Source organism: Lycium barbarum, chromosome 7 (genome assembly GCF_019175385.1).
Source record: "Lycium barbarum isolate Lr01 chromosome 7, ASM1917538v2, whole genome shotgun sequence".
In the NCBI taxonomy this organism is placed as follows: Eukaryota; Viridiplantae; Streptophyta; class Magnoliopsida; order Solanales; family Solanaceae; genus Lycium; species Lycium barbarum.
The window spans coordinates 107,593,490-107,603,218 of record NC_083343.1 but is presented as its reverse complement, the minus strand read 5'-3'; positions in this window follow the sequence as shown (position 1 = coordinate 107,603,218).

The following is a 9,729-nucleotide window of genomic DNA, read 5'->3' as shown; positions in this document are numbered from 1 at the left end:
TTTTATATATATTAGGTAATATATATAGTGTCTTTTACCTTCAATCCTAGCTAAAATCATATACTCCTATTTGTTTTCGAAATTTATTTATTTATTTTGCTCACCTACGATAAATTGGTGGTTGGGTTTTCCTTTTTTTGTGTGTACTTTTGAAAAACTACTTTAGAGAAATAAATTGCGTATTTAGATTAATATGTGAGAAGAATATTAGGTTCGAGTAAGTAAGAGTCACTTTAGTCAAATGTTAATTTTGTTTACATTAAAATAAATAGGTTAAAAGAATTGTTACGAAGGAATCAAAATAAGGGACGCAAGTGCAGTATCGTAAACTACAAGGAAATTAGTGTTATGAAGTCAAACGTGAAGGGAGAACAACATTTGAAAAGAATGAGAAGAAAGATTCTTACTGGTGGTTGGATAAGCCAAAATTAGGAGAAAATAACAAAAAGTAGCTCCTAATGTTTGAGGATAGGTTCAAAATAGTCCCTTAAGTATGCACTTAACAGTTTTAGTCCTTTAAGTTTGCTAAAAGTTAACACTTTTAGTTTCCGTAAAATATTTATCAAACTATGTCGGTTAGATTTGAAGAAAACAGTAGAAAAATTAATTATAAACATCAAAAAAGTTTCCACGAAGAAACACTTTTCAATTTGATTAGAATTTTTACTATTTTATATATAATATTTTGGTAATTCTGAAAAGTTCTTCTCAAGCAAAATTATTAATTCTCTTTCAATTTCATTTTTTCGTTCATAATTTTTCATGTAAACAATAGTTTTTAAACTTTTATTTTTGCCCATAGCTTTAAATAGCACTTTGCAAGAAAGGAAGCCTTTAAGTAGGGCTTGAAAGAAGCCAGGCAAACCAATAAGAAGATAAAGAAGATAGACAAGAAGATAAGTGGTGAATGACTTTTTTAAATTCGGCCGATGTAAATATGATATTTTGTTCTCCTCGAAATGCGTTAAGGCACAATAATTGACTTGACATTTAGAGGTAAAAACACTAATTAGTTTTTGTCCTTTCCTAAGAAATATGGATGCTCTTTGTCCTAAGCCTCAAGCATACAATTACCTTTGTGCACCTCTGCCGCTTGTTTTTTGCAGTATTGTTACTTACAATATCTCCTCTTACATACTTTGACCAAGTTATAGTTATTCTAAGAACCGGAATAAGGTGTTTCAGTTTTACAGGGTATTTAATAATTAATGTTTCTATATAGTCATTTCAAATATGTTATTACAAAAAAGGGCTTATTGTTTTTTTTTTTTTACCAAATACACTAGATGCTTATTATTAGTTTTAACACTTTTATTCAAATACGTAATAGATTTTTTATAAATATTAGTATGACACAAATATTTTTTCTAACACTTGACACTCAACTACTTTTTCTGGAAAAGATTACATTGTGTGTCATCCCAAACAAAGCTTGTTGTCAATTTCTTTCCAACTCCCTATCGTTTGCCCAGTTTAGCCATATTCTTTTTTTTACATTAACAAGTGCAAAAGAAGTCATTTTCTTTCTAACCATTCCTCCACCACATAGTAACCACCATATCAACACCACTAGTAGCACTACCTCGGCCGTTAATAATTGAAACACTATTGAATACCCACTAAAATCACTGAATTTGAAAAGACTTTGAAATTCACAACTGTAAATCTTGAAGCTGTCATATATAAAAATAAAAAATTCAAGGAGTATTGTAATTTCAGAGTGAGTGTTTAACAGCATATCGATAACACTTGTGTTGAGCTTATCCTCATTTTGAGCTCGTTTGGTGTCGATTTGAAGAGCTGCTAGTCAAATTTTTTAGTTGGTGCATAAGAGAAGACTAGTTGAAGCGTAGTGTATATATGTGTGTAGTTTCGCTGCATATCTGTGCATGTCCTCTGTATCATATTTACATGTGATATTGTTGGCATAGCTTATGTGATTTTTGATGATTGACAAAGAAAATGAACAAAAGCAGTAAACCAAGTCTGCAAATGTGTTGCAACACAGAGCCAAAATATAATGCATAAGGTATATGAGAAGTATGTTTTTTAGAGTTCAGATATGCATAGGTGAGCAAGTAAAAAAGACAGGGGGAAGGAATGTGTAAGTTGATTGAATCAACTCAGAAGAAAGATATAGACACACACAATGATGAATGCAACAGGTCTGTAAACATGTTTCATCATACATCTCAGAAGCAGGCTTAAGACTGACGTAGAAGAATGAACAGGAGTTGGTTGATGAAACAGGTTCATGAACATGTTCCATCTCAGACATTGCAGAGATTCTGAGACGGACGAACTAGGTGGATGAAACAGGTTCGTGAACATGTTCCAAATTTGTATTTTATGGTAAAGACTTGGCGTCAAGATTTGCAGGATTCCTTGCCATAATTATCAAGATACTTCATACTCCTACAAGGACAATGAAGCCGTATGAAAAGGCAAGAATCCTAAGTCAACTTAAACCCTATTACAACTAATGGGCCGATTCAAGAAGCGGTTAGGTTTGGCCGACTTGCTACGTACTCAATGCTATAAATATCCAAGTCATATTAAGCAGAAGGTTTGTACATTCACAAAAAGAGAATCAAAATATTGAGCAACATCGTTGATGCAATAACGAGAGACTTCTGATTATTAAAGTGTCACATCAACAACGAGAGACTTCTGATTATTAAAGTGTCACCCGATACTACGAAGAAGATTGAAGAATTTGTTTCATAGAGTTTATATGTTATTCTTGAGTCTAGATTTGCGTATTAGATTTGTTTATCGAGTTGTGCATTTATCCTCTTTTGTAGAAGCATACATCATAGGTATAAATTGTTAGTCAAATTCAACTTCAAGTTGGGATAACTTGAAGGTTTCTTACTAGTCTAGGGAGATTAGTGAGATAGGAATTAGAGGTTAGTTCCTAGGTTACATATTTTGTAACTTGAATTTGCAAAGGCTCACAGTTGTAGTGGAGTTTGGGGAAAATCCTACAAAGGTGTAGGTCATGGTTTTTTCACCCTTGTGAGCCGAGTGGTTTTCACGTAAAAATTATTGTGTCTTTTACTTTACTGTTGTTCTTTACAATTTTGCATACTCTAGCTTGGAATGGGTAGAGTAACACGTTCTATCCCTTAGGCAAAAATCTAGTATTGAGTAGGATAGAACATAGGGAGCAGGTTCTCTTGAAAGAGGCTAACACATTAAGAGATGATCATGACAAAATAGGTACCAGAAACTGGACAAAGCAAAAGGGAATCAATCTACATACCACTGATGTTCAAAAGTGAACATTATTATTTATGGAAGAATAGGATGCATACCTACCTAATAGGGGTGGACTATAACCTGTGGATAATCACCTCAAGAGGACCATTAATCTCCATGAAGACTTTGCCTAATGGATCAAGAAGACACAAAACAGAAAGAGAATGTGCAAGTGAGGACTTCATGATGATGGAACTAAATGCTAAGGTAGTTAGTATTCTTCATTGTAGTCTAGGAAAGGATGAATACAACAGAGTCTCAGGATGCACCAGTGCCAAGGAAATTTGGGACCTTCTAGCTCAAACTCATGAAGGCATGACTCAAGAAAAACAACTCAGATTGAATGTGCTCATAAGAAGATACGAACTATTTGCAAAGAATGAAAAGGAGTCAATTAGGGATATGTTTAATAGATTCATCAATATCTATAACAATCTCGTGGTATTGGGCAAGGTTTTTCCCACAGAAGACTTAGTCATGATAATTCTGAAGAGTCTTCCTTCCTCATGGAATACACAAGCCATGGGCATTAAAGAAGTATGTGATATAAGTACAATGCAATTGGATGAGTCATTCGTTAAATTGTTGACACTAGAAAGTACAGAAAAGGCTTCAAATCCAAAAGTCGACAAACATGGTCTGGAAATCGGGAAAGGAGAACTAGGGGTATGTACTTACAAGATGGAGGAGATTGAGAAAGAAAACTCTGCACACAATGGTCATCATAAAAATGCTCAAGTCTGTGAAAGATCAAACTCCATGGATAGGAACTGCCCGCCATGGGGACCTAGATGGAAAAAGGTTATCATGACGGCTTGGAATTCAAGTTGCAAGGATGGGTCTGTGAAGAAAGCTGACCTCTTTGCATGTATGACCATCGAAGACTCATATTCTGACATTAAGGAAGACACCTGGAAAGGTATTCTTGATCTAAATAGTTAGATGACATCCCTAAGGAAGATCTCATCACTTTGATGGTAAATCTGAGAAATGAATGTCGGGACATGAGCAATGAAAAGGTTGAATTGCTTAGCACCATTGCAAGCTTGAAGAATGGATCTATGAATATTAAAAGTAACATTGAGAAGGAAAGCTGCCTTATGAAGGAACAAGTAACTTAACTTGGTTCACTCATCTTGAACTTTCAGGTTGAAGCTTTACAACTGACTAAAAATGTCAAAGTCATTCTTAAGAGAACAAAGTCAAAACCTACTAAATAAGAATTGAGGACCACATATGGAGAATCTGACCATGAAAAAGTCAAGCACTGGCAAACACTGGGTACAAGGTAAGAAGACTTCAAATTGCAGACCAGGGGAGGGATAGAACACGTAAAGAAAAGGACCCAAACTAGGATGAGCTCCAAATACTGAGCTCTGATTATCTTACAGGAAAAGGTGACAGAGAGCAAGAAAATATAGGGTATGATTGGGTTTTGTCAACTGGACATAACAAGAATGAATCACTAATTTGTTCACTCTTAGTGACATAAAGGGAGAAGGATTGCATATTGACTGGGGGAATATGTATTGAAAGAGCAAAAGAAGAAACTAATATGTACATCTATTCATATATTTGATTGCACTTTCACGTCAACAAAAAACTTAATACACATGTGAAGAAGAGATATACTTTTCATCTGCACATGAAGAGAGGAATGAGATTGAAGCTCATGGAGAGGTAACATATATGACTACCTCTGAAATTGATAGGGCTACTCACCTCAAGTCAAGAACTGAGCTCAGGGGTAGAGTGATTACTGGCCTAGGAGGACTAGAGATGCTTACCCTATTGGAGAAGATTGTGCTACAAGGATGGAACAACTTGTTTTTACCTAAAGAAGATAGAAGAAAAATGGAAAGGGAGCAGGTGACTGAGTTCTATATCAATGCAACCTACACAGACACAACAGTGACAAGCACGGTGCTTGGAGTGAAATTCACTCTCACTGCTCAATTTTTGTGAGAGATTTCATATGTGCCCACTAAAGAATGGGCACACTATTTGAGGAGTGAATGGCCACCACTTAATGACATGGATACAACATTGAAAATTACCAAAAGTTATCCAATAATACAAATGCCATAATGTTACACCTCGTAGTTGCATATTGAGATTCGTCGTATGTTAGCTGTCCTAGTCTTGGAAGGCGGGACTAATGTCGAGGTGATACGAGGATAGACATGTTCATGTTATGTATATGAGGGTTTAAATTCATGATTAGTAAGTAATGGAAGTATTATAGGGTTAACGAATCGACGGGAATACGTTTCGATGAAGTTTGATGTTGGGGAGTATTTATATAGACCACAGAATATTCTACGGCTTGTAGAATAGACCATCCCTTACCGTATAACAGTAACAGTGGGGGAGGTATTTTGTGACCATTATATGGACTGTGAACCATTATACGGACCATATAATCGTGTCGGCGGAAATGTCCCAACTTTATATATTTGACCCACTTTGTTATTCTCTCATTTCTCATAACCAACAGGCCCTAGACACCCTCATAAACTCTCCCTAACCTATTCCAATTGAACCCAAGCTAAATCAAGGATCAAATGTTAGATTTAAGTGACGGAAGCTTCGGATTGTACCTCGGATTCTAGTATTCCTTCTTATGGTTGTTTTGAAAGGAAATTATAGGTGAAGTAACATTAGATTTGAGCAATTCTTGAGATTTGGAGGTAAGTTAATACTTCATCTTCATGTTTATGGTATTGTTTAGCCTTTAAACAACTTAATTGAATAAAGAAAGTGAAAACGAATTTCCAATATGGATTAGAGACCATATTGAGGTTATGGACTCTTTTGATCATGTTGTTGTTGTGTTAATGAGGTGATTTCCTTGTAATTGGATAGTAGTTGGTGATGCTGTCATGTTGTTATGATTTGTCTAAAAGGGTATGTAGAGAAAAGGTGTATAAATACTATATACGAAATGTATATTGGGCTGTTTGAGGTGTATCTTGTAATACTTGTTGAAGTAAGTATAAGGGGCTTGTATAAGCTTCTTGTTGTTGTTGTTGGCTGTTGTGTATGTTTTTGTAGCCAAGGAATAAGGGGAAATGCTGCCCATTTCATTTTAGAATCGAATTATCGTTTGATATACGTGATATACTAATGCCATCTAAGTTAGTATATACATTCCTTTGTTATAGGATTGACACACTAGTTGTGGGAAGTTCATTGTTAGATTTCTTGGACGACTTGAGGTATGTCAAGGCTAACTTTCCTTCTTTGTGGCATGAACCTTATGAACAAAATGTAAACGTAACGCTTCGGAGGTGTAACGACTCCGTCACTCTGACAGATTCAGGATATATATATATATATATATATATATATATATATATATATGTATGTATGTATGTATGTATATACATATATGTATATATATATATATGTATGTATATATATGTACAGACCTATGATCCCTCAGGTGTTATACACGCGTATATTATGTATTATATATATGTATAGGGGTATGGGGAAGGTGACGGAGTAATATATGCACTACCACCTGATCAGTTGATCGCATGATGATGATGATGCCTATAGAGGTTGATATGATTTGATGGGATGCCCACAGAGACTTGATAGGCGTTATATACGCATATATATGTATGTATGACCCTTAGGCATGCATGCACAGTATTTATGTATATCATTGGCCTACAGAGGCAGTTCAGACATACAGGTTGCATACATTTCATCCTATGTTTCTTATGTATCTTTCATGTTACTTACATGTCTTACATACTCAGTACTTTGTTTGTACTGACGTCCTTTCCTTAGGGGCGCTGTGTTTCATACCCATAGGTTCAGGTAGACAGGTTGACAATCTGCCACTGTAGGCTGTCGTTCAGCGGATATTGGAGCACTCCTCTTGTTCCGGAGTTGCTGTTGTGTTTTTGGTACGTTATACTTTTGTGTGCATATGGGAATGGCGGGGTTCTGTCCTAACCTTATTACGTCATATACTCCAGTATAAGTTTGTAGATAGTCATGATTAGTTAGACGTTGTATAGCCCCTTCGGCCTATATTTGTGTTGTATAGTATTCCATGATGGTCTAGTCGGCTTGCATAGTTTTTGTCCAGCATAGTTGTATAGTATGTCTTTTGTGGCTCATCCCTTTTTCAGCATATTTATCATATGATTTAGCAGGCTTTCATCTGGTGACCCCTGAGGTCCACTCTTGTTTGTGATCATGATAGGAAAGCATGTTTAGCGGTGCTCGGCAAGTAGGGCCTAGGTACCCGTCATGGCCCTCTAATTTGGGTTGTGATACATAAAATACAAAAGAGCGCAAAAAATAGAAATGGTCAAGATGCATCAGCTGTACTTTGAGGTAGTTCATAGGATGATTGTCCCAAAGCAAATGAACAAAAACAGTAAACCAAGTCTGCAAACGTATTTCAACATAGAGCCAAAATGCAGTGCATAAGGTATATGATAAGTATGTTCTTCAGAGTTTAGATATGCAGAGGTGAGCAAGTATGTTCTTCAGAGTTCAGATATGTAGAGGTGAGCAAGTACAGAAGACAGGGGGAAGGAGTGTGTAAGTTGATTGAATCAACTCAGAAGAAAGAGAGAGACATAGAGAATGATGAATGCAATAGGTTTGTAAACATGTTTCATCATCCATCTCAGAAGCAGGCTTAAGACTGACGCAGAAGAATGAACGAGAGTTGATGAAATGGGCCGATTCAAGAAGGGTTTAGGTTTGGCCGACTTGCTGCTCATTCAATGCTGTAAATATCCGAGTCTTACCAAGAATAAATTTATACATTCACAAAAAGAGAAAATCAGAATATTGAGCAACATTGTTGATGCAATAACGAGAGACTTCTGATTACTGAAGTGTCACTAGATACTATAAAGAGGATTGAAGAATTAGTTTCATAGAGTTTATGTGTTACAATTCTTCAGTCTAGATTTGTGTATTAGGTTTGTTTATCGAGTTGTACCTTTATCTGCTTTTATAGAAGCATACATCATAGGTACTAATTGTTAGTCAAATTCAACTTCAACATGGGATAACTTGAAGGTTGCTTACTAGTCTAGGGAGATTAGTGAGATAGGAATTAGAGGTTATTTCATAGGTTAAAAAGTTTGTAACTTGAATTTGCAAAGGCTCACTGTTGTAGTGGAGTTTGGAAAAAATCCTACAGAGGTGTAAGTCGTGGTTTTTCACCCTTGTGAGCCAGGTGGTTTCCACGTAAAACTTGTTGTGTCTTTTACTTTACTGTTCTTTACAATTTTGTATACGCTAGCTTGGAACAGAAAGAGTAACGCGTTCTATCCCTTAGGCGAAATCTGGTATTCAGTAGGATAGAATGTATTCAAACCACTATATAGAATTGTTAGACTATACGCTTCTAAAAATAATTATTAGGTAGTCACTAACAAATATGTTTTAATTGTTGTACATTTTCGAGAAACTTTTCTATTTTTTATCAGGACGGAAACCCATTTAATTTTTTATTACATTCAGGAAAGTTGTGTAAACATATACATGCATCAGAATTTCTCCTCATCTTCCTCGTCCAATGCTAAAAAAGTCCAAGTAATCCATTAGGATTTGTGGCGTAATCCATTTGGATTTGCGGTTAAATCCTAGTGAGCACCATCACATATTGTGCTTTTAAAAAAACACAAATTACATCCTGTGCCAGTGAATTTTTACACAACATGTAATGGTGTTCACTGGAAAGTCTCTTGGTGATTCGCCAAGATTTTCCTTCTGATTCTGGTGAAAATTTTAGAATTTTCTTTATCGAGGTCAAATGTTAAGTTAATAGTGCATCAAAAGATTTTATTTGTGAAAATCACCCATTTTTTTTTAACTAAGCCAAACCTAAGACTAGATCCCTAAAAGTCGTGAATGGGCTAAGACTAGATCCGTAAAAGTCGTGAATGGGCATTTATGCCTTACTAAAATATTCTTACCAGCCAACAATTAAGCTTCCAAATCAAGAACGAAAAATTTCTCTGTGAAAACTTTCAATGAAGTGTACAATTCTGACAAGATCTGATAGATATTTCGTAGTTTTCAAAAGTGGCCTATTGCAGTGAGCTCACTTAAGCTCATTTGCAATTGCTAACAATAAGGAGAAAAAAATAATTTTCAAATTTTGTTCATTTTGTAACTCATAAGCTCAAGAAGCTATTTCACCAGAGTTTACTTGATTTTGAACATCACACTAGTAGTTTTACTAGTTTAAAAGAAACCTATTGATAGAATTAATCCTACTTTTGTGTAATGAAAAGAGTATAGATACGTAACAAGAATATGAACGTATTCATTCCTTCTAAATAAATTCTACAACATAAGGAATAATGATTCATTAATTCTATTAATGTTCATTAATCTCCATTAAGCCTTCTCTTTGTAACAACTTTTGTCCTCTCCTACATAAACTGTGTCATTGGTGAACATAATACACACCCAAAAATCATC